The sequence below is a fragment of the Drosophila pseudoobscura genome, chromosome 2, assembly GCF_009870125.1.
Source record: "Drosophila pseudoobscura strain MV-25-SWS-2005 chromosome 2, UCI_Dpse_MV25, whole genome shotgun sequence".
NCBI lineage: Eukaryota > Metazoa > Arthropoda > Insecta > Diptera > Drosophilidae > Drosophila > Drosophila pseudoobscura.
Window position 1 is genome coordinate 21962608 of NC_046679.1, and position 26895 is coordinate 21989502.

The 26895-nt window shown below is 38.8% G+C and overlaps 1 protein-coding gene across 3 annotated transcripts in view; it reads left to right on the forward strand.

Moving 5' to 3' along the window:
* Nucleotides 1-26895, forward strand: part of msi (RNA-binding protein musashi) — a 107201-nt gene that overhangs the window by 18898 nt on the left and 61408 nt on the right. The window lies entirely within an intron of this gene.

A 26895-nucleotide genomic window follows, 5' to 3' on the forward strand; every position in this document is an offset into this window, starting at 1 on the left:
GTTAAATCTGTTGATAATGCATTTGTATGTGCGCTGGTTTTAAAGACACAAAAAAAATATATGGTATATGGTGTTTTTTGTGATGGTTTTTATATGGGGTTTTTGTTTTTGCGGGAAAGGTCAACTATGTCGAAAATGTTGTTGAGTTTTTATCTATTTTGCCAAAATTGAATAATTTGTTAATGGTTTAATTAACAGAAATTTATGGCTAAACTAATACAATTTGTGTGAATCATATTCAAGAGCTTTGATTGAATGAACCTTTTGTTTAAAATAATTATAAAACGGAATAGTTTCGAGTAGAATGCACCAAAATCGTGACGATGACAGAAAACCAACAAAAAAGAGCAACTTTGTTGCTATTTTTGCACACTCTTTCCACTCTCTATATGTCCCTCTTGCGCACACGAACAAAAGAGGAAAACCTGCTTTTGACAGGCGACATGAAAATTGATTTCCACGAGCGTCGGCTGCTGGTGCTGTTGCTGTTGCTGTTGTTTCCTCCTCCTCTCGAAGGAGTAGGCGTGGGCCCCACTGACGTATGAGTAATATCCAAGAATGAAAGTAAATTTTTCACTGCCGCAAAATCAATAACATTCGGCTTAAGCCCCTGGGCTTCCACCTGAACGATTACATACATTTGCATTCATATGTAAATCAACATTGACGTAATATACACAAAATTTTGTGGGTCCCGCCACTCCCCACAGCCTGCCCACTGGCTGCCTTTTTGTACACCGCAACGAGGCCAATCTCACCTGAGATTGCCATGAAAATCTGTTTCTGTTTCAGTCAAATTAGAAAAAGAAAAGCCAGAAAGGAAAAAAAGAAGAACGAAGAGCGTACAAATCTGTGCCAGAAAGCCGAGAAAATTATGATGGCACATCGGGACTAGGTACTGAGGCACTGAGGGACTGAAATTAAAAACAGACGCATTTGGCCCACAGTTTTGTGCATAACACAAAATCAATTACAATTTTAATTAAATATGCAAAGCTTTTCCCCAAAAGAGAGCCCCGGCTACTGAATGGGAGAACGGAACTCAATCAGGCTAAATGTCCCCTAGGCAGGTGACGTCTCTTCATAATGTCCCACCCACACACAGAGACAGCCCGGCCCAGGTATAGGTATCCTTTTTAGCCCTATCCTCAGAGTCTCTGAGAGGGTGGGCCAGGTAGCAGCAGGCAGCAGGTCTATAAATGTTTGAAGCAATTTGGGGGAAAACTCTAGAAAATGGATTGTTCTTTAAGAGGTTGCTTCTGAAGCTGTTGGGACTGCCGTTAACTATGGATGAATAAAATATTTAATTTATTCGAAATTAGATGAAAGTCCGTAGAATATAATGTATTCTAATTTATTTTTCATAAGAGAATTGTGGATTCTAGTTGCTCGCTCGGAAGGAAACTTTAATAGCAATATAAGACCGAATCCTTTCGCATCTTCCTCCCCTTTACTGCCACACCACAAATCCATATATTTTAGTATCTATAGAAGCACTTGGGCTCTTGCTCTCATGGAGAAACATAAAAAATAAATGAGTCCTGTGGAGACAAGAGACACAAAATTCTTAATTAAATTGTCCCAGAGCGTGGGAGCAAAAGCGCCGGCATCTATGACAGATTTCACAGCTGGAAATCAATTACAATTTGCTTGCCCAGACACTTGGCTGGCCTAATCCTGTCCAGGTCGCTTGTCCATCTCCTGGTCTAGCACAAGTACAAGTACCAGTATCTGTATCTGCAGCTCTTGCATCTTTGATGCCCAAACCAAGCTAAATGGAAATGCGGTAAACTGGGCCCAGACGGAGCAGCTGGCCTGCTGGCAGTTGGCAGCTGGCATTTGGTCAATTGGTCAATTTCCATTTGCATATCATTTGGATTGGTGGCCAAGAATGTTGCAAAATTCTCCTAAATGTACAGTTTTTGGCAGTTGTGGCAGCTTGACGTAATGGGCACACAAACAGAAAGAGTCAAAGAGATTGGATTGGTTATACGACTACTCAGAGCCGGGCACTAAGGACTACTACCTGCAACCCTCGTCAGTTAGTTAATTAGCAAAGTGCGTGGCGTGGCACTCTCGAAACTGCTCCTCAATTGAAAACATTTCATTAATTTCTGCTTTTTCTCTCTCTCTCTCGTTTCAGGTATGACACAAAAATAAATCAAACGCAATTGCAAAATATCGATTAAGGTCAAATTACGTACACGGTGTGAGTGCTGTGTTTGGCAGCTTGGATCTGCATACGATTTGCTATTTCCATTCAACTTTAAGTTTAAATTGAAATGGCTTTATCGTTTGTAATTTAAAAATTACTTTGAAGGCTCTCTTCCTTATGTTAAGATATAGTTAAAATTATAAAACATTAAAAATGGGGGAAATAAATGAAAAAGAGAGGGGAAAATCAATGCAAATTAAATGCGGGATATGAAGTAAAAACTAATTGCGGAAAGTGAAGGAAGCTCTCTTAATCTCGCTGTAACAAGGCTTAAAAAAGAAAATATATACTTGTAAAAGTATGTATATGCCAAAATATTGTGGCCCACACAATTTTAAAGATACGAGAAATCATTTGGCAGATTGTCGATCTGTCTTGAATCGGATGATTATTATAGCCATTATAGAAGCCAGAAAGCTTGAAGAACAATTTCTCTCTCTCTGTTGTACAGACTATGTTTTCAGACTGAGTTTTACCCCGATCTCTTCTCCTTTACGGGAGTCCTACTTGAAAAAATAGATCTTCCAAGCCGTGCATTGCATGATCCCCCGACCGTAATAATAATACCAATAGCTGCTTCCACTTTCCCTTTACTACCTTTTTTGTGAGGTATTTACCACCTTCCTGAACTGAATAACGAGCATCTTTAAGCCCAGCATTTAACTTTGTCAAGCGCAAACATAAATATCAAAATAGTGTGTGTTTCTTTAGCTTTTTAATCATATATTGTGGGGTCTCTTGGTTTTTATCAGCCATTAATGATCGCCAGAGGAGCGTGAAGCGCTGTCGTCGTCTGTGGGTCTGGTTTACACCTCAAACTGTTTGTCAGCTGTCTGATATTTTTTCCAGTAACTTTTTATTTATTTTTGTATACACTTTTATTTTGGTTTTTTCCTTTTTTTGAGAAGAGACATTGAGGCGATGACGACCATCAACTGTCAACAGCCTTTGCTTCTGCTGCTGTCTGCGTAAATATTTGCCAGCTGCGTAATTGCAGCTGAAACCGAAAAAACTACAGAAAAGAAGAAAAAAAAAATATGGATTTTGCCTGTCGCTTTGAGATGGATAGTCAAATGTCGTCGAGCCCTAATGAGTCGCATTGTGCGGGGGCGTTGTTTGCTGAGGCGCAGATAGAAATATATCCAACAGAAGACCGAGACCCTGAACCCTTCACAAAAATTGTCACAATCAATAATATTTTCCGTGCAAACTTTTATGAAATTCCATGAAGCATTCTTGCATCTCCTATTTCTCCCTTGGAACTTTTCTTATTAGCCGGCAAGTTTATTATTTGTAACACAGAACATCTTTCTGACCAGGCGACAGCTTTCCTGCAAAACTTTTGTACTTTTGCCACATTGCCTGTACTTGTAATACTCGCAGCAAACGCTGCAAAAACTAAAACAAAATCTTTTACTAAGTTTTCTACAAGATAAAACTGTATCCCAAACGAAGCGGAAAACAAATTCTGGTACTTACTCGGGGAAAAGTGTGAGATGATTATTTTTCCTTAGCGAATTGCTTTTTAATTGTTCGAATGGGTTAAAAGTTGCGAAAAGATAGTTTTATATTTTTGTGCAATTCCTTTTGTTTTTTTATTCGGGCTTAAAATGTAATAACTTTATAAAAGAGCATATTGCTGTATTGACTTAGAAATTATCCAAAGCTAGCGAAGAGAGAGAGAGAGAGAGAGACGTAGTGGTGCGCTCTCTTTGTCTAAGTGGTTTTACCTTTACTGTTAAGCCCTGTTAAGCCACTCTGTGAGAGTGTGCGTGACAGGGGATTCAACAACAATTATACAAAGTCCGATAGAAGAAGATAAGGAAAATGAGTAAAACTGAAGTCACTGAGAACTTATACAAGTTTTCAAGCATCCTAAAGGGTTCATTGCAGATTACAGAGATTATATGTTGTTGTTTTCTTAGATTTCTAGTAAATTCACCAAAGAAGCAACCCCTTTAAGCGATGGAAACTTCTTTCAGATCCACTCTAATGGCGATCATCTACTTCTACTGGCCTCTGTCTCATGTGAATCCAATGTACATAGACCCCTATAAAAAAGCTCATTATAAAACTTAACCATTCGGCTTACAGCCTTCCGTTCAATTTAGTTGCTACCTCTAACATTTTCATAGTGATTTTTTTTTGGGAACTTTTAGAGCCGCTTAGTGGCTGGCCAGCCCACATAGAACGAGAGGCGGAGAATGGTTTCCCACGCCGCAACGCGGCACGGATCAGCTCGTCATATCTTGGCAGCATCTTTTGTGGGCACTCCAGTGCGACTGCTAAGCCGCAGGCGGCGGCAGCCACACTTGAGTGCCCCAAAGCTCGAGTGGCTTTTGGCGCATTTAACATGCTCCAAGCAGAAGCCGAAGCAGCACTCTACAACGCCTACAAGGGCTGAGAGACTGAGACGCCAAGAGAGTGATTTCCAGCAATTTTTATTGTTGTGAAGAGAGCTGAAAATGGTTTTTTTGTTTCTATTTTAGTTACCAGCAAGACCTTGTCTAAGTTCTTTTTAATGAGTTTTCAGCACCGCTTTCCCTCTACTTTGTATCTGCGTTGCAGTTGCAAGTCAAAACTTTCGCTCGAGTCGCGTGTTCTACTGGATTTTCTGACGCCTCGTTTCTTTGGCTCCTTGGCTCCTTCATTGGCAAGGACTCGGGCAATAGCCGTTGCCTAGAAACGAATAAAATAAAAAATAACACGTGTGCGTATATGCCGTGGAGTAAAAGAAAAATAAACAATAACAAATTCCACTGCCATAAAAAATATATATAAAGAACCAACAAACGCATAAAAAGCCCACAAATAACTACTGGGGATACTTGGGATGTTGATTTAGCATAGTAAAATGCGTATAAACACAAAAGTCAGGGCTAAATGCGGCCTCTACCGAATGTCCTATCCTATCCTGTCATACTCGTATCCTGTCCAAGGCCCCTGCCCCCAGTTGCCAGTACCCCAGACCTGGCTAAACAATAAACAAGCCATAAAATGTTTGCCGTGTGCACTCGACTCGGATAGGATAGCGGCTGTGTGGCAGGCAGCTTTTTATATGTCAAATAAATAACGAAACAAGTACAAGCCTTATCATTCGATAGGGCCTATACGGCGTGAGAAATGCTCTAAGTGCAGTAAATCTTTAATTCTGTATTTATTTATTAAATTAACAATAATCTGTTAATAATAATAAGTGCGGGTGGATTCAAGATTCAGGAATAATTCCAATTGTTCCAATTCTGAGTAATGATAACATTTTTCTTATATTATAGGATGCTGTTTGATACTAAAATTTCTACGATGAACCAACTGTTCTTCTAACTCTATTAGCTTTTATTCATGGGTCTTTTATGATATTTCAGTTATTTTACGAGTAGCTTAAAACCAAATTATTCTTCCAAGATTTCTTCCGATATTCTACAAAATATTTAAGTTAAAAGGGAATGTTTATCTGTCTTAAAAGATACAAATTTTGTGTAGCTTACACTTTTGGATCCACTATTAGGATAATCCCTTCCAAATCCTAGATTCAGCCAAGAGTTCCGCTGAACCATCCTTTAAATGTATTCGCCCTACTTGCGTACCCTTTCCCCAGGCATACACAACGCTCCTCTTACCTGATTATCCCTCGAGGGGCAAACTGCAATCTAAATATGAACTCAAACTACAATTTATGGCAGATAACCCCGAAGCACGTACCGTACAAGGATACAAGGAAGAGAAGAGCCTATGTGAGTAGTTACCGAATAATATTCAATAATAACGCAGGTTGAAATGCCTTCCTGCCTGCCGCCTGGTGTTGTCCCCACAGATGCTACCTGTGTGCCCCATAAAAAGAATGAAAGAAAAAGGTTCAACTATTTCTTGGGTCGCCTTGCCCCAGGGCATTGCTTACCATTTTTTGGTTGGGGCCTAAGCCCCAAGTGCATTGATTGATTTCCAACAAAAGGAGCAAAGGACTCCCGTAATTTAGGGGAGTGTGTTGGTGTGTGTTTCCATGTCCCCTGATTTGATCCAGTCCAGTCCGAGTGCCAGTGTGTCTGGGGAGTGCCATAACCAGAGCAATTAACGTTTAACATTCATTGATTCACTATGTATCTATGGGCCACTCAAACCTCAAGGAGGCGCCCATAAAAGTCCATTCAAAGTCAAAGAGTCGGCTCGGCGAATCCTGAAACTAAAATCAACGTCAAATGCAGAGCAAAAGGAGGAGCCAGCAAGGAGAAGGCCATTAATTTTTATTGCGCACACGAAATATATTCCCCCAAAAAGCAGAGAATGGCGGAACCAAAGAAATATATATACACACATACATACATATGTATCCATGTGTGTATGTGTATATGTATTTGGATAAAAATTAGCTAGCATACATTTAGGCAGCAGCGCCAGCCGTAAATCTCGTAAAATACCCAAATACCAAGCGGCAACTGTTACGGCGGTGGGGAACACCAAGGTAATCAGGCGCATGGGTCTTCAAGGAGTGGATGTGGCAGCACCCTGTATATGGGATTGCGTGTGGCGTCGTTGTCTGGGAGTCCCTGGGAGGGTTGATTTTCCGTGGATTTTTGTGTATTTTTTGGAGCTGCAAAATTTCCTTTCATTTGCGTTGTGGATATACTCCATTTCTCATTCGGTTTGAAGGGAGGAAAATGCGTTGATTTGTTGTAGTAGGCAATCAATTCAGAGAAACGTTTTAGATACAAATAAAAGAAATACATTAAATTAAATTAAACTAAAAATACTCACATTAAAATTAGTAAAAAATCAAATAAATAAATAAAAAGAGCCTTAGTATATTTTCTACATATTACTAGGAGAGTAAGAGTATTTCCCATTCATTGCTCTCAATCAAAGATTTATTTTGAGTCTCGAAAGATTTTTTGGTTGCCTACTTCAAGGAGCCCCAGCCTGATGACAGCCTAAGAAACAACTGAAACGCAAGAGGCAAATAAATTTCAGTTTCTTCGGATGAGACACATCCCCATCCTCATCTCCATCCACATTGGAGACTGTCCAGACTTATTGGCGACGCAGTTTCGTAACTTTCGGTGTTGTCGGGCCATATTTAGGCATCATAACAAGTCGTAAAATGGAATTTTAGTTGTTTATCCACACAGCCACACAGTGTCCACAGGATGTGTATCTGTATCTGTATCTGTGTATCTGCAACTGTTTCTGGTTTTTGTTGATCTGTCTATTGGCTTCAGCTAGTTTCAGCAGATTTCTTGATTTCCAGGGATGTTTGTGTTATTCCAAGACTTTTTATGGTTTTGTTTAGAACCAAAATTCACACAGAGTGGAGTGGAATGAAGAGGCATATAAAGTTTTCGTCTAAGCCGCCACCGAATGCCGTGGAGGCTTTTGTCTGGCCTTGTCTGACGTCAGCTGTTCCTTGAGCCTCCTGAATCTTTGGGGAAATCTCCCCCGAAAAAAAGCTTACTACATACACCACCACATACATGTATATACATATATGTATATATCGGGTATTATGTGGTACTTAGGCTGTGCTTAGTGGGATTTGCCAAGTGCTACCTGAGAGCAAGGAGTTCGGACTGGGCTGGGCTGTCTTTGTCTTCGTTTTGCTTTGGTTTTCTCTTCGTTTCTTCTTTTGTTTTCCAGCAGCATTTCTTGGTCTTATAATTAAAACTTATGCGGATTTATCAGGGGAGAACGCCCTGATCCAAAGGAAGCTTACGCTGAGGGACAGAGCCAGCAGCAGCGGATTATCGAAATCATACTTTGCGGTGAAGGCCCCTGGCCCTCGTCAGAGGCATCAAAAGGCAATCCCATTTAGGACCCATTCCGCTTGATTGATTCTGTTATAAAATTAAAAATAAATATAAATGTGTGGCATACATTTTAGGATAATGTGTAAGCCATTTGCATTTGAGCTGGATACATTTTATGCTTTTATGAATGGGCATCGGAATGGGCAGTGGGATGTGGATGCGATACCTGTGAGTTTAGGGTAGGCCGTTTCCGTGCGTGTGCTCGCACTCACTCATTTTCAATGGGGTTTTCCAAGGGAGCTCCCACCCCCAGCCCCGGCTTTTTTAGAGAGCTACTCGTATGCGTTGTGCATTTAAATTTCAATGCCTTGCGGCACTTGAAAACCCTAGCCCCTCCCCTCACACATGTATATTTTGTCCATATATAAATATTTATTGCCTTGTCGGCACGTAATAGGCGGGAGGAAGTAGTCGGACGGAGGTGTGTGTGTGTGACGGAGGGAGTAGCCGGACGGAGGTGTGTGTGTGTGTGTGTGTCTGTAGGCCCTCATCCTGACACATCCCCACCTATCTTCTATAGGATTTTTTTGTTTCTTGTCTTTTTTTTTGACAGCACATTGTTCAGTTTGGCGGCTTTATCTGTGTGTTCCCGTGCCAGTCGCAGTCCTCAGGCATTTCCATACACATGTACACACATTTATGTCTGCTTGTGTCGTGCTCCCATCATGTTGGGTTTGTTTTATATGATTTAATTTTGGCATTTTTATTATACCCGATACTCAAAATGAGTATTGGGGTATATTAGATTTGTGGTGAAAGTGGATGTGTGTAACGTCCAGAAGGAATCGTTTCCGACCCCATAAAGTATATATATTCTTGATCAGCATCAATAGCCGAGTCGATTGAGCCATGTCTGTCTGTCCGTCTGTCCGTCCGTCCGTCTGTCCGTCTGTCCGTCTGTCCGTCTGTCCGTCCCCTTCAGCGCCTAATGCTCAAAGACTATAAGAGCTAGAGCAACGATGTTTTGGATCCAGACTTCTGTGATATGTCACTGCTCCAAAAATATTTCAAAACTTTCCCCCGCCCACTTCCGCCCCCACAAAGGGCGAAAATCTGTGGCATCCACAATTTCGACGATACGAGAAAACTAAAAACGCAGAATCGTAGAAGATGCCTATATCTTCTAGAGTGCAAAATCTGAACCAGATCGTATAATTATTACAGCCAGAATCACGAAAACAATTTCACTCTTTCTCGCTCTGTCTCACTCTAACACACAGGTTTCATGGTCGGTTTTGCCAATTGCAAAATATGAGTTCAAGGATCTCAGAACCTATAAAAGCCAGAGCAACCAAATTTGGTATCCACACTCCTGTGATATCGGACCTTGACCGTTTCCTGTCCAAATTTCGCCACACCCCCTTCCGCCCCCGCAAAGGACGAAAATCTGAGGCAACCACAAATCTCAGAGACTATTAAGGCTAGAGTAACCAAATTTGGTACACACACTCCTTTAAGATGTCACTATAAAACGTATATCTCAGAATTTCGCCCCACCCCCTTCCGCCTCCACAAAGGACGAAAATCTGTTCCATCCACAATATTGCAGATTTGAGAAAACTAAAAACGCAGAGTCATAGATAATGACCATATCTATCAGATTGATGAATCTGGATCAGATCAGATCATTTCTATAGCCAAAAGGAACAAATCAATTTGCATTGGCTACGCAGCGCCCGACGTCACGCTCAGACTGATTTTCTGTCTCTCTCGCACGCACTCTTTGTCGTGTCGTTAAATATTAGCGGCGTCTGCCGGAGGAGAGCCATACTGACTTAGTATCGGGTATAACCGTAGAGTTGCGGTGTCCGCAGCAACTCACAACGTTCCACCTCGTTTTTATTTTGTATTTGCCAAGCGGCTTGTCTGCTCTGGCATTTGTTTATGCAAATTGTGTTTACTTTTCTTTTTATTTTTCTATCGCACAGTATTTGCTCTAGATAGAAAACACATCAGTTGAGTGCATTTTTCTTGTTAGCCAAAGGAAAATAGCTTATATTTTATATACGAAATAAATGAAAAGTGCATCCAATGTGTGTTATTCAAGATGCCATTGTCGCGGACAAACTCAATAAATATTGTGAGATTATTTAGAATGAGAAACTTTCTGGAGTATACATTTTAGTAATTATTTTTATGTTAATTATGTTGATGTTTTATGGTTTGGGGATATTTTTATCCTAATTTTATTTGCAATATTTCAGATCTACCAGCTTGTTGTTATTTTATAAATATTTAGTCTTTAGAAAACATCTAGTGTGTTCTGGATTTAGAGCTTGCTCTTAAATAAAGTTGACGTCTCATCTTAGACATTTCTTTCGAGTAGATTCAGATTGCTCATATGTAGATGTAACCCCAAGGAAGCTACTCTGTTTTAGCAACTGCTGTACTTACACCTGACTACTTTCTGCGAACCAGAAACCTAAGTATGAACATACTTAACGATATTATAGAATTGATGACAAGTGTCGGTATTTTTCTTTCTTTTTTTTTTAATATTCTCGGAAAAGTGGTGCTTGAAGAACCAATAAATAATACCTATTGTATTACTCGTTTTATTCTTGAGGGAATGAACAATCTATGTTGTTTATTTGGCTGTGCATGAGTTGAGTACGAAATTATTCTCAGTGTATGATCTTCTGTTGGCTGCTGTGTGCGCTCTTTACTTAGCTGATCTCCGTTATTCTTGTCATTTGTCTATGCTTTTTATTGCTGTAGTCTTGTGTGTGGGGGAGATGCCCTGTTATTAGAGCCTGGGACCAAAGCGGTATAAGCGGTGCGATAAGATCAGTTTATTCTTATGCTAACTCTTCTCTGCTTCTTCTATATGTTATACTCTTGTGAGCGAGAGAGTGCGTACTGAGAGAGGAGAAAAGAGAATCGTAAGATCAAGGCGAGCAGGAGCGAGAGGGAAATTTCAGCGCGTGTCTAATCATGTCTGTGGCAGTGTGTAAACATTTGGTAGGGGAAAAGGTGGCTCTATGCAAAAGGGAGTGATAAAAGGTTGGAATTATGGGTACTTATGGGTAATACTATTGATACTACGAAATTTGTAGGACTACTCGCACACTCCTAGCAATTATTAGTACCTTACTCATGATATTTTACATTCAAATACAGCAAAGATCCTTTGTAACTACCAAAAATTAAATTTCCATTTGAATTTGAGTTCGAGTTTTTTACTAATTCGTAGTCCCTTAACCATGACACACTTTAGTCGGTTTCATTGGGGCCATATCGCTGTAAAACAAACTGGAACATCCCCAAACAACAGAAAACCCCAAACTTGTACAATTTTGTACAAGTTTGCTGTACCTGCTGCTAAAACTTTATTTTTTATAGTTATTTCTCTTTGATTTGACTCCACATTTCAATTGCTACTGTTTGCTGTTTTGCCCCACTTCTCCGTGGATGGAGTGTGCAGTGTGTGGTAGATGTTAACCCTTGACCCCATAAAGCCAACTAATTGATTCGCTTGTTTGTTGTTTCTTTCGCTGCTGAATGCTGGGCCCAGCCCCGTAGCTCAACAATCAATTAGTGCAATACACAATTGTTTTTTCTTCCCTCCTTTTATTTATGTGTAAAACATTTTTGTCGGCATTTCTTTTACAATTTATCAGTGGTTCGGCATATTGCTTTTTTTTCTGGTTTTTGTTATTTTTTTGGGGAAGTTGAAAACATAAACTTGTTTTAAAGTTTACCTTCGACTTGTGTCAATGTTAATTGTATTTCTGGATACCCTTTCGGAGGGTGTTCCCAATTGAAAATCCACACAGAAACGAACAATCTCCATAGGGTATTCCTATCATCGCCACAGATGGTAGCCTTCCTGTCTTACTGGTTTTTCAGTTTATTTTGTGCTTGATTGATGGCATTGTTTGGTCTCCCATTTTGTTCTACTTTTGTTTGCTTTTATGCACATTTTAATTTAAACTTAATTTGCCCAAGAAGTGTGCGTTGCGACTTTGAAACTAATTAATCAATCCACCAATCGTTAGCTTTGTTATGCTAATTTTCAAAGCCTCGTGTAATTTGAGAAGAGGCGTGGCATGGTAGGGGATGGATTCCATTTGAGCATAGAAAAATATTTTCATAAGCAATTATTGTCTTACGGGTGACCGGCTTTTGGCCAGTGGTATTCCGAATAGTATTCATTTATTTATTTATTTATTCATTCATTTCCCATGGCACTCCACACGTTTTCGGCGTTGACAGTTTGAAGTATTCGTTTATTTTCTGTAGTTTTTCTGTCGTTGCAAGCAGATTGGCAGCCGCCAAAGCCGAAAGCCGAAAGCCGAGAGCCGAAAGCCTGTGAATGCCGCAATCAAAGGCTGTGGCCACCGATGGCACTTTGGCATTTGAATTTTGTGCTGCAATTGAGTGAAAAATCTTTGCCTGCATTCGATTTATTTTGCCCATTTATCAAAGACCGAGAGCCAAGACAGGCGTCTGCTTATAGGCAACATTGAAACCTGTAATTTGGATTTGTTCTATGAGCATTTGATGGATGGATGGTGTTTCACACTTGATGCGAGATACATTTCGCATTCAAGTAATTCAAGTGGAAAGTGCCTCGGCCCGGCCTGGGGCGTGTAAACTGTGGCAACGTATTAAATTTCACTTTTGCTTCTGTTTTTCCCTACTCTGCCTGTGCCGCTGCAGACTTATATGGAAATAGTTTGAGTTAACTATTTTATGATATGTGACGGGCACACGCCATTGTCTCTCGGTATTTGCTAGACATAATTTTTTTTCTCTGTCTCTGAGTCTCTCTCTTGCTGAGCTATGAGTTTCGCATTTCATTTGACAGCAGACTTTTCCACGTGAGAGCTTTGTTTTTTCTTCGTCCAGAAAACTGAATGCGGGGATAATGTATCTGTCAGTTACAAATGAAATGGAAGTGGTTTGCATGCTAAATTGCCAAACAATTCAACGAGGGAGCGTAGAGGTATGGGTCTAATAAGAGCTTAGATCTTTAAATATGGAAATATCATTTCAAAAATGATTATGAAAAAATTCAAAACAAATGCTAATCCAATACTTTGAAGGTTGGATGGTGAGTGCGATTGTGTTCCAAAGGCAGGGGGGGGGGGGGAGCTCACCCTTTACCCTAGAGAGACTGAGCGACGCAGGGGATTGTTTTTTTCTTCATTCTAGAAAATCTGCATAGATAACTATTCCTTTTCACTTGGTTTAATTTTTGGAAGTACCTCTCTACTGTCTATCAAATGAATCCCAAAAAAGGGAACTTCCATCAAAAACGAGCAATTAAAAATGCCTCACACGAACTGCTAATCAAAGAGCGAACATGTCCCAACTGCTAATACCTGATATGAACCCATTGTCTCATACCTAACAATAATTGTACCAGAACTGACACTGAGCGTACACTCCAGGCCGCCTCCAGCCATAAATAATACAAAATGATTTGAGCGGCACGATAAAAAGTGACACGCGCCCACGTAATTAGAACATTACCAAACCATTTAACCAAAAATACGACCAAACACAGTACGCTACGGGTACTCGTATGGGTATGAAAAAATTTAACTATAAATTTGAAAATTATAAGGTTTCCGACACCTACAATTTTGACAGCCGGCAGTGCAGGGGGGAAAAGAGTTTTTGTTGCGTGCCAGGTCCGGCTCGCACTTTGCCTATTTCGGCTCGGGCTATGACTCTATTCGAGTCCAATTCAATTATTTAAAGTCAATGAGCGCGGAGTGCGCGGCCTTATAATGATTATTATTGTTTTTTGTTTGCGCCTTAAATATTTAAGATCCATCGCACACAGCACTGACACCTTCTTCGAGTGTGGATGGTTTTCGTTCATTAATTTTTGTTGGGTTTCTGGGGTCTGCCTTTGTTTGACACTCAACTGTCGTCCGTCTCTGTGTGATTTGGGCTTGGGCTGGGGCGGAGGCTTATCTTTATGTTGTGACGGGTAGCAAATACTTGACAAAGATTTTTGGGGAAGTGGCCGATAAGGTTATTCCTATTGATAGTTGGTGACTAATAAGGCGAAGTCTTTTGGGAGATATGATAGCTTATAACAGACCTTGAAAAAGGGAAGGAAATAGAAGTCAAAAAATTAAAAACGAAAGCTTAAAAAACATTATTTGAGAAAACTATTCCTTTTCACTTAGCTGAATTTTTGGAATTACACTCAGAGAAAAATGGCATGGTGAAAACAAACACCCATATTTAAATTGAAAATTCCGGTTCTAAACACAAATAAGGCAAATTAAAAAAAAAAATCAATTTGATAACATAAATGTATTAAAAAGTCTTCTTATAGATAAGAAAAATATTGATTTCATTAATGAAATATATTTAGATCAAATATTTAGGTCGAATTGTAAGTTAAAGCAACTTTTTCTTTTAACATTTTTATTGCTATAAATTTAAATATTAAAATTGTAAGGCACTTATCCAAGGATGTACCAGAAACCTACTTATTTATTTTCCATCTGCTGCGTTTTTGGATGAAGAATTTTGTTTTAATAAATCCCTACACGGTCATGGAACCCACTAAAGTGTAGTAGAAAGCGGAAAAATAGGCAAAAAAAAAACAAAATTTATAAATTATTTCCCAGCTAAATTTAATTAATTCAACTGATAAATACAACAACAAAAATGCATACAATTATAAGGCTTTTAATCCCGGCCGCAGCAGAGTTAATCCCAAATCAAACCCCAAAGTCAAGCCGCCAGTTTGCCTTCTCTGAGCGTTTCTTTTGGATAAAGGTTTAGCTCCAATGTCTGGCATAATTAATCCATCCGAAAACTACAACTACAAATGCGAAAATTAATCTGCTTTGATTCGGCTGATTGAGTTTGAGAACTTAATTGGAATTGTGGTCCATAGGGGGAAAATCAATTTTAACGCATTATTCTACCGCAGGAAAGAGAATGAAAATGACAAGTGGCGGGCACCAATAAAACTACAATTATCAAACGATTCATGTTTCAAATTGAATTCAGAGCAGAAAAAAAACAAAACAATTGAAATATTCATAATCCGATTGAATTGAATTGTTTCTGCAGCTTTCCTGTAAATAGTTGATCTGTTCTAGCATAAGTGTCATTAATATATTTTTTTATTTCAATTAAATAACATTGAAATCTGAGCAACGTAAAAAAATGCCTAATTTATTCAGCTGGCTGTTTTTCTGTTGATATTTTTGTTCGGCTGAACGTCACAAAAAAGAAGCTAATTTGCAGCTAAGTCTAGTCTCGTTTATGCATTATTTATACACCATTAATACCTGATCAGTAAAGTTTTTTTATGGCTCCCAAAGTTTATCAACTTGTTGTGGGTAACACTAGATACATAATACAAGTATAAATATGCATATCGAGGGGCTATCACAATACATACAGAGATTCCTTAAATCAAGCTTAAGATCCCCCTCTGATATAATTAAATACATATACTACGATAAAACGGAGGAGCAGTTCTGGCCTTTACTCTCAATGCAAATGAGTTTTTTTTGGCAGCTTTTTCGGTTTATAGAGAATAAAGTTTTTCATTTGTTTTTGGAAGTAGATTGACTCGGGTCAGACCTTTCGGAGAGCTGTCCATTTGTGTAATCGACGGCACAGTCCAAGTCCGTGTCTTGGTGGAAGAGCGACAGATGTCGTGGGTCGATACCACGAAAGGACTTTCGAAGGACACAAGCATTACAAGTGAACGACTTCCTCGTTTGGTCAGCATCTGTTGTTGCCATTAATGGTGGCCGGCACATCAGAATGTATCCTGTTGAGTCCTAACATAACTTTGGAGACCACTGTGACCTCTAAATACATTTTCTTGCTTTAAATTGATCCCAACAAAATATATTTCAAATAAATTATCTAAACATTTTCTTTAGATTTCATCCCATAGAAAATGCAATGAAATTTTTTCCCTGATTTTATATAAAATTCGTACGATTAATTCCACCCGTTTTTTACCTTCTTTGAGCTGATATTCTCTTTCAAAAAAGCATTTCAGCAAGATCATAAAATCGTCAGTCTTTTCCCCATCAAAGATTTCTCTTAAGAATAGTAGATCTTTCAACTATTCCAAAAGCGGTTCGACAACTTCGTAACCCAGTTCTTTGCCTATAAATATTTATCTTTAATGTATCTTTAATTGATTGTGAGTGGTTTAAGAATGTTCTTCTATAGTTTTTCTTTGAGTACAGCCACGCCCACAGCTAGCACTTGCTATAGCCAGCGCTACTGCCAGAGTATCTTGTATCTGTATCTGAGGAGCGGGTTTGCCATTGTGTGGGAGAACCGCATGTTCGGACCGACCGCCCACAAATTATTGACACTGAGTTATGTGAGCAAATTTGCGCCGTCGCTTATTACACTTTCCCATACACATAAACTATATATATACATATATATGTGTGTTGCCTTTTCATACTAGTACATACATAAGTATATGTAGTTTCTCTGTGTGTGTTAGTGCTACATATGGCCAAAATTAGCGTTAAATGTGTAATTAATGAGGTACCCTAGTAGTTGACATTTTAATTGAAAATACCACAGCGCAGAATTAATGTGCAATTTATTGATGTGCAATTAGAGCCGTGTGCAACGGTTTTGGTCTGATTTGATTGGCTTTATTTTCTTGTGCCACTAACCTTTTTTTCTACCCTGAAAGAGGGTACATGCAAAGTGGGGAAGCACGTGCGAAATCATTAAGAATAAATATCAATTTTCTTGATCGGTGTTAAAGCCTCTCGATAACCATTACTCTGGATATAACAATGCCCGCCAGTTTGTCTATAGAAGCTGCTAGAAAATCAATTTATTTCGATCTCTCGTTCTCGCTTTGTCACAGTGTGGCTTAGCAGTAAAGAGTGGATTTTCATTTATACATACCTGAACATGTGAGATTGATCGACGTATTGACCATCGCATTGTTGTCAATTTCTTCGTTCTAAAAGGATTCGATTGTCCATCTGCAAGGGCATATAAACTTCGGCCTTCCGAAACAATTTTCTTTACTGGTCTTTTTTCTATTGAACTAGTTTATATTTGGATTTATCGTGTGGTCTCATCAAATGTCGATATCGGTGATGATGATGCGTTGACGATGCGTTGAGCAATCCATATAGTATTGATATTCAAATGCTTAGAAAACAAAGAAACTTTGATTTTTAATCTAAATGAAGAGATCAACAACTTTGATGGGTTTCTTATCTACTGAACGACAATAAATTTGGAGTCAAGCAATGCACTCCATAAGGTCAGATTTGATAGATTAAAGATTGGATTTATTGAGGTTATTCAGAAGCTGGAAAATGTCAATAAATTCAACCGAAATCAGATGTTTTTAAATATGATTAAAAGATTTCCATTTGATAAATTCAGGTAAATTTTTGGTGAACTGCACAAAACTGGATAATGTATAAATTATAAATTTATAATAATTTTAGAAGCGATTTTTTTACAACAAGGAATTATTTTGATTATTAAAAATATAACATTCAAAATGTTTTAGGAAAAATGGTATACAGAAATTAATGATATATTTTAGATATATGTACCTTAGATCCTTAAAGTTGTTACTTAATTATTTTGATATACTCCTTTATGTATATAATTCTTTAAGCATCTATTTAATGTCTTAAAAACACTTTGCTTATTGGACCAATTCTCTTTTTATCATTTCAGGTAAGCGATGCATTCATTCATCAAACTTTATTTCAAGTCTTACTGGAATCGAAATAACTTTAAAATGGTCCACTGTGGGATTTCTGGAAAAAAAACTGGATAGTCGAGCAGGCCCAATCGATTTTATTTAAGGAACCCTGGATACTCTGGTCTTTGGTTACATTTTGGGATTGAGTTTCTTTCTTTTCTATCCCTTTGGAATACCCTTAGAATTTCGGATTTGACAGACACTATATACATATCTTGGATAAGGTTAAACAAAGCTATTGCTGTTTTGTTAATGGATTTCCCCTGAGATTTCTCAGCCTTCACATAAAGATTGTACAACATGTTGTAAATTGTGTTTTAAATGACAGATAAAACTAAAGAACATAGTCTCAGGAGCTGCATGGAATTCAGTCACGCAAAGCTCTCATTTCTGGCAAACTAAAACCTGAAGACTATGAATATGAGGGTTCAGAAGCCATGTAACCATCGTTTTCAGTCGAGATAAGGTTTCGTAAAGAGTGCCATTACATGAAAATAGCTTGCAATATTTCGGGAACTCTAATCAAAACCAAAACTTTTGCTCAGAACCAGCGCTAAAGCCCACATTGAACCTTGACTTAGATAAACTTTCCCCACGATTTCCATTCATGGCACTTTCTGATAAAATTCATAGTTTTCCCCCCACTTCCTTCAATGCCCTGCTCTTCTGCTAAACTACTTTGCTGTGTTTGTTGATGAATGAGAAAAGTAAAAGTGTGGATTAATGCGATACAATTAAAACCGAATTAAAAAAAAGCTGAAACCGAAACTGAACCGCATTTTGATTCCCGGTTAGCCCGCCTGAAACGAGCCGAGCAGAGGCACACACAAGGTAAGCCAGTTTCTGGGTGAGTTTTTATGGGCCAAATATGGTCGGTCGACAGCTATCATCCATGGGCTCTCATGCATATTTATAAGCCACTACTATTTGTGTTTGCTATTCGCCTTGCCTGAAATTTATAACGATTTTTGAATCTTTTCGGCCACCGCCAGAGATTGGAATGATTTTTATGACTTCTTTGGCAAGCAATTAAATATATTTGTCGGCTCTTTTTTCCTAGTGCTGCTGCTGCTGCTGCTACTGCTGGCTGATGTTTTTCTTTCCAATTGATTTGACTGACTGACAGACTTTCAATCAAATGAACTCAAATGAAATAAAGTCCCAAACACACAGTCGGATGGACATTCAGACAGATTGAGAGACTCTGGGGAGTCGGTGACTAGTGTGGGACGGGAGCGGATTCCGAACCATTCCATTTGGGAATGTGATTTCCGAAGGTTGTGACGGTATTGTCAGGGTGTTAATGATGGCGGTGCTGCTAGACGTCTTTACCCAATTTGGTGGGCAATGCTCTCGAAATCAATTTGTTAAACGAATTTAAATTAATTTGCCTGCCCGTCGGAAAAAGAATATATGTATGTGCCTGGTGCACATCGTTTATCAAACTCCATTAAAGACCCTCGGAGATGCTGTCTGCTTTTCCCTCCCTCGCGGCAACTCTTTCCGGGCTGTCACTTCATTCTGCACTTGAGAGTGCATCAAGAAACAACATGAGGAATGGGCAAGTGGGCCCCAAAAACACATGATTTATTATTATTAATTTTCACACAGTTCGCGTGTATGTGTGCAGCACAATTCGATTCGTTGTGAGATCATATGCAGGCCAGGCCATTTATCCACGAAACTGTTTATGGGCTTCATCATTGTTTTGTGTGCCTTTACTGGAGAGGGTAAGGAAAATCCTCCAGTGAAAGTGCACCAAGAGAAAAATGGACTAGTAAAAGTCAACATTTATATCAAATATTCGGTTTTCGAAATATGAAATATATTTCACTTAAATATTTACAATTGTATGTCAAAATAGAAGTAAGAACACTTTATTTTTAAAATTACGCTGTCGGAGCAAATCTATGGATATTTAGTTTTTTTAAATTAGATTAAAATTACAGTAATTTTTTTCAATGAGTGTTGTATATGAATGCGTTTTTCTACATCGAATTTCCACCTTCTTTTGAAAAGAATTCTCTTTGTTAAAGATCTTTTATAATCTCCTGCTACACAATCTATCAAAAATGATAACCAGTTCAAAAGATATTTCTTTAAAGAAGAGTATTCCAAAGTATTCGACCCGATCTCGTGCATCTTTCTTTGACTCATTTTGTTGCCTCACTTTCGCTGTCGTTTCCATGCTGCCCCACAATGGCTGGTGTCTGTCTGTCTGTTTGTTTCGATTGCATTCAATTGGTTTGCCTCCCAAGATGCTCGTGTCCGACCGCCTTTAATTATCAACATTTTTTCTCTCAAACGGTCGGTCACGTAATGCGAGCGTTATGCGGAAACCATTTGATGCTTTCATTCATTCATTCATTGGGGCAATCTTTTCATCCATCAATGATGTGTTGTTGCAAATTTACTGATGAGAATCGGGTACTTTATGTATTATAAATTTTCCTCCTAAGCTCTTAACTTCACCTCAAAATGTTTGGAAACGGTTTTTGGTTTAAATTGTTTTTGGGTGTTTGGGTGTCTTCTGGCGTTCATGAATGCTACGAGGATATGCATTACATTTTGTAATCTTCTTAATTGCTTAAATGAAGAAATGGGATTACTCACTCAATTTTGGGTGGACTGGATGGTCCGCCTTCTCCAGCTCTCCCTGTTTCACTGTCTGTGTGTGTATCTGTGTTAATCACATTAGAAAATTGTTAAATTTGTGCAGCTACCAGATGTAGGTAGACTGACACCAAGGCGACACTTGTGACACTTGGCTTCGAGGAAGTTCAACAGCAGCTGCCGCTAAGAGTTCTCAGAAATCTCTTCCAGATTATGTCTTTGAAATATGAAATTTATTTGTCGACCGGTGGTAACCTACATAGAACCGATGATATATTTTACAGATGAAAAAGGGATGGGATGTAAATTCAGCGAAATATTTGAAACTCTTTAATACCTGCCGAATCTTTTGGAGTCGCAGAAAAAGTGCCGCGACACTCGGAAGATACTCGGAACTCAGTTTGTGCATACCTAGATATTTATTTATTTATCAGTTATGAAAAAATAGTTCCAAATCGGAGGGCAGCAATATTACCATAATAAGTCTCGCTGTAATAGAGCTACTTTTATATTTGTATTTATATGGAGAGAGTCACTCGTACAAAATCTTAACTTTTTAAGCTGTTTCTCTCTCTAAATATTGTACCCACAATGGATATTTAAATTTTCGTTGCTTCTAGCATTAGTTTTTATTTTTTTCCAAAAAATTCTTGGCTATAAATAAGTATCTTGTATCTCCGCTTCAGTGTGCTGTGTGCGCTGTGTGCGCCTCCGTTGACAGTTGACAGCCTTTGGACAACAATGAACTAATTTAAGCAACCAAGTGTCGTACATCAATGCATTGTTGTTGCTGTAACTGAAAGAAAGAAAGAAGATGTATATATATTCAGAGTATTCTCTGCTCTGTTTGATATATTAAGCTGCATGTACGCAAAACGATATTGAAGGAGAAGGAAAAATTAATACACATAATGCTTCCGGCAAGACATGAAAATGGAAAAAACTTAAGTAAAAAAGAAGAGCAGCAGCATCCACATCCCACAGCTGCTGGCCGCAATCAATTTTCATGGTTAACCGAGCGAGCCGCGGGGCAGAGAGAGAGAGAGAGAGATATTCATTCCTCTCTGCCCCCAGAGCTAATGACAAGTGAAATAAATCTTTAAGATGTGGCGTGGAAAATGAATTTTCCTAAAATATGAGAAACACGCACGAATTTTAATTTGTGTTCGGCATTTTGTTGATACAAATTGAAGGAAAGTGCTTGGGGGAAACAGGGCCAACAAGTCGCACAGCCAAAAACATAAATCTTTTTTGAAGAAATCTTGTATCCGCTGACCCTCACCCAAGTCCCCAAAATCACAATTTCCATCGCACTTTTCACTCGTTTTCCATGCGCCATTAAATGTTTTTTTTTTCTTATGCCAAATATTTCTGACCCAAAAATGGAAAAAGAGGTGGACCTGAAACCATGTCATAGGAGCCGCCATCACCGCAACTACATTTACCCGGGCCCAGCCCGGCACTGGGGACGCATTTGTCAGGGCTCCAGGACCCAGGGCGCTTAGGCCACGCATAACTTCCATCAGAATTGTGCTACAAAAAACTATAAAATATTTTAGTGCCAAGAGCTTGGATTTTTTTTTCCACCCACGCAGGGGGAGAGACGTATGAAGAACGAGTGCGGAAAAAGCGAAAAAATGTTGTCACGCGGCCGGCCATGCAGCGGGCAAAGTGAAGTGGAAGCAATAAAGTGAATGCCAAACATACTCCAGGGAGAGCAGCCGACATCCAACATCATCATCAACACAGAAACAGCAACTGCAGCACCAGCATCTAGAGCAGCAGCTGGAAGTTATGGCTCCACACACACATTTCCCCCACGAAGGGAGAGGCTCTGGGCCGTAGATTAAGACACCTGTCAGGGAGGTGGTTGATAAGAAACTTGAACGGGTTTAATGGTTACTAACCTGAAATTGTCAAAAGAAACACTCTAAAATGAGAAGCACCTCTGCAATGAAGACATACATCACAATACTTATCCACAGAAAAATGGCAAATAAAAAACCCATATTTAACTTAAATAGTCGGTTTTTAAGTTCAAACTTGATTAAATTGAATGGTATTCGCTGATATTTAAATATAATTTTAGTAAAAAGTCCTTTTTAATACGTCGCATATTTAATCTATGCATAAAAAACTTTAAAATAATAAACCTTACAATTTTAGATTAATATGTTAAATTAAATATAAAATGTATTTATTGTACAAATATGTGTGTAGATAGTTAGTTTCCTTGTTCTGATAAAGATAGATACAATGTTGAAGCCACATATTGAGACAACCTGTATAACGTTTGAGAAACTTTTAAGAAAAGCAGAATATAGATAAAGATGTTCTTGGGATAAATCTAAGCTTCATTTTTCCTTGTCAATTACTGACAAACTCAATGGGACTCTCGCCTCAAAGGACCATCGAAGAACCAACTCTGACAGCTGCAAACATAAACCATTTATTCTGAAAAGTGTACTGCATGTTGCCTTTGCCAACGCCCCGGCCCAAAAGTTAATTGATGTTGACGGATGGCAACTTCCTAACGCGCTTCAGACCCCAAAATAATTAAAGTTCATCTCGGAATGGTGCCAGGGGGGGCATGACATTCATTTGCGTAATCTTCCAATCAAATCGAGATTTGTGGTTCACCGAGAGAGGCTGAAACATGTGGAAAATGAGGAACGAACCACGACAAGAGGTGTGTAGTAGTGTAAAGGTATCAGACACCAAATAAAACATTTGTCAAAAGCCCAGACCAAATCGTCAAAACACGCGCGAGGCACCTGTCATAAACAAAATCATGGCATAATTTATGATAATATTATGCAAATGATTGGATTGGATTGGTTTTGGTTCGACTTGAGGAAAAACTTAAAAATAATTTACACCGAACCGGGGGGCCTGATTGCGGCCCGATATTATATATTCATGTTATGCATATATCGGGTTAATTGGGTTAATTGACGCCGCAGCACCATCTGGCCAAGGCAGATCTCTGCAGATTCAACTGCAGCACCAGCTGATGTCCAAAACATAAATTTAAATGAAAATACTGTGAAAATATGCATAAATATGGTATGGTTTTTATGGTTAATTTCTAGCCTTGAACATTTTTAGAGAAATCTTTTTAGCAGGTACTATCTTTTGATACATTTCCCCTATGTATCTACAAAATATTTCCCCCCCAATACATATGCGATATCTTTTACTTTGGGAACACTTTCTGCTTGAGTTCTTTTGTCATTTGTTGGAGTTTCGCTTTGTTCGTTTCGAATCAATGGTCTCGTCTCTCTGCCTTCCTTCATTAAGCAAATGCGATAACATTAAACAAATGTGCGACTCACAAATCTTAATACGTTAATTTGCATAATTTTCAAATTTATTTTCCACTCACTCTCTGCCACAGAATGGATGGAGTGTGGTGTGTGTGGCACATAAAGTAGCCAATCCAATGATATTTCTCTTTTCGTCTTTATCTTCATTTGTTCGACAAGAGGTGAAAAATGTGTGGAAAACCGAATATCGTATAAAATCTATGTCATATTTCTCATTTGCCTAACAATGGCGCTAAGCACTCATATTAGTTATAATTCGGTTTTGTATTTAGTCAACAAGTCGGTGTTGGAGTCCGGGGCTCATTTGATGAATGCCCATGGGCTGGCCATTCCGTTCCACCCATTTCGAAGCCCCTCTCAACATTTGTTCACACAATTTATCATTCATCTCTGGTCAGAGTTTATATAAAAACGGAGAAGTCTTTGATATTAACTCGTGTGATGTGGAGATGTGGAGAGAGATGTGTAATATGTGATTTATTGCCGGGGCTGTTTCACAAATGGCAATGGCAACTCTGCACTTTCTTTTCTTCTGCTCCGTTTTGTCTCGGATTCGATTTGTTTTCCGCATGAGTCCGTTGTAGTTGTTGCATAAATTACGACGACGCCAAGGAAATGCTGGACATATTTTTACTGTTAAGAAAATCGTTTCGTAAACTCTTTTCCATTGCTGCTGTTGCACTTTGCTTGGAGGGAGGGAAAATGTGTGAAATGCAATTTTTATGCATTTTCTCTGGGGCGGTCGTTGGATTTTATGGGATTGTGAATGCCTGAAATCGTGGAGTACACAATATTTCAAATGAAAATCGCTTGATAAAACTGCCGTCGAAGTTGTCTTGACCTTTCCTGACGTTTCTCTCTCATTAAATTAACATTTTTATCATTGATTTTGAAAATGTTTTCATTGATTTCTTAATAAATTGAATTGCTCGAAATGTTTAGCTTAATTAGCTTTAATTTCTTTATTTATAAGCAATTTCGAGTTCATATTTAAATTCCTGTTTCTTTATATGTACATTATTTTCTTGACTGCAAGTCATTTTTAATCAAAATTCAAAACGCTTAATTTCCTCTTGGCAGCAAAATTTAAATGTTTTTTGTGGCTCTCTGCAGCGTGACGGGACACCCAACGCGGGTGATGACTCGATGATGACGTCGTGTCAAAAGCCATCCAAAATGATGTTTGTCAGCCATTGTCAATGGTTTTTGTAAATCAAAAATAAAGTTTAAACCCAAAAAAAGACATGGCTTCGCTGCGGTGACGATCCATTCAGTTTCAGGTTTTACTCGGATATGGATATTCGGCTTGCCAAAATTGTATTATTCAGAGGCTACCCCTCTCGCAATAAATTACAATAAAAATAATACGAAAAAATATGAAATTGAAGCCTCAGTTTGGCTCACAGATATTGCGAATATCGTGTGAATGAATCATTTTACGGATTTTGCGCTTTTGTTTTGACTTTGGCTTTCGTCTGGGGTCTGGGGCCTGGCATAGAAGGTTAATGTACCAACAAAAACACTCAGACGATACACAAAAGAGCACCCAAAAAGAATCAGGCAATACGTAACCTGAGTTATTTCCGTTTAATGTAGGTTAATTGTTGTTTGGAATTTTCGTATTTCACGCTTTGGACACATTCCCGAATTCTGGCTGCGATATTTGAACGATTTTCAGAGACGGACAGACACCCCATTAGATAAATTGACAGGCTGTAGTTCTAAGAGACAGGGTTTTTAGCAATATTAAAAAACATTTGCATAATTAATGACTGGAAATACTAGCTGCTGTACGGCCAAACCCATCCTGTTTCCCTTTCCTCCAGTGCAATTATGTTTTGTGCTCCAAACAATGACAGTTGCTGCAGTCGGAAATATTTAACAGAAATGGGAAAAGCAAGTCAAAAAATGCGACTACTCGTACAGACCAGGCCTGGTCTCTGAGTGACTTTGGCTTTTAAGCTAAATTAGATAACAAATAGCTGGGATGGGGAATGGGGAATGGGGCAGGCAGGAAGTAAGCCAAAGCACAGAAATGCAAACTATGGACATAATGAAAATAGATGTACTATCTCTCTCTCCCTCTCTCTCTCACTCGTACGTCTCTTGCATGTCTGTCTCCATAATGATCTCCGAGTGCGGTGCTCCTTTAGGAGTGCCTTTGCCTGGTTTTTTGGTCTCGTTTTCCACTTTTCCACCCGTTTTGGCCATATAATTGTTATGCCAATTTCATTGTTATGTCGTGAGCCAAAATAAATTACTTCCGTTCACCTCTCTCGACAGGCCCTTTCGTGGCAGTGCACCGGGCCCGGGTAGGGGTCCAGGTCCGGGTCCCTCCTGTGCAAATTCGTGCGTAAATCGCTTTTGGCCAGTTATTTGGAAAAAAAATAAAGCATTTCATTGTAGCGGATGTGAAGGTGGATGGGAGACCGGTCTTGGGCAGATGTTGAAAGATTGCTGTTGATTGTGTTTCGATTTGGAATAGAAAAAGTAAACGGTTCATGATAAAATTTGCAGTAAATTTTGAACGATTTGTTATGTTATATTTGATACAAAAATCGATTAAAAAATATCGATCATTAATTGAAATCTTCAGCGTAGAGCTTTGTAATCCGATACAATTTGAATATAAACGCAATATATATTGTTGTTATGCAATTTCCGATGAAATATTTTATCGATAGTCACATTTGTACCTTTCATGCGATATCTATCGTCACTCCCGTCACTGGTCATTACTTATGGCATTTTTCGCAGCTTCGCGGACCACTTGGCAGACACACACATTAATATCTTCAGATAAATGCATTTCACATTTCTGCTTTGTTTCTGTTTTGATGTCAAGAGTATACTAAAATGAAAAATATACTGAAATATATGGCGGTCTCGTATGGTGTGGTGGAAGAACAATATGAAAGTTGAATATAAAAATGTTTGCCAGTCGAAAAAGGAAAAGTGGAAAAATGCATTAGGAATACATTTTTTTTGTTGCCTTTGCGCCTTTTGTGTGTTATTGTGTGCTTGTGTGGATGCTGTGCTTCATTTCGATGTATATAAATTTCCATTTGCACTACAGATGTAGAATTTCCCTCGACCAAACCACACGCCTCCTTCCATTGTCGGCACCCACACATCTATTGTTCATTGGGTTGCTGGGGGGAGGGTCTTGGCTTTTGAGCGCCATAATTGAAACATGCATATTCCATTGTAAGCAAGACAACTGGAGGGGATAGGAGGGGGTCC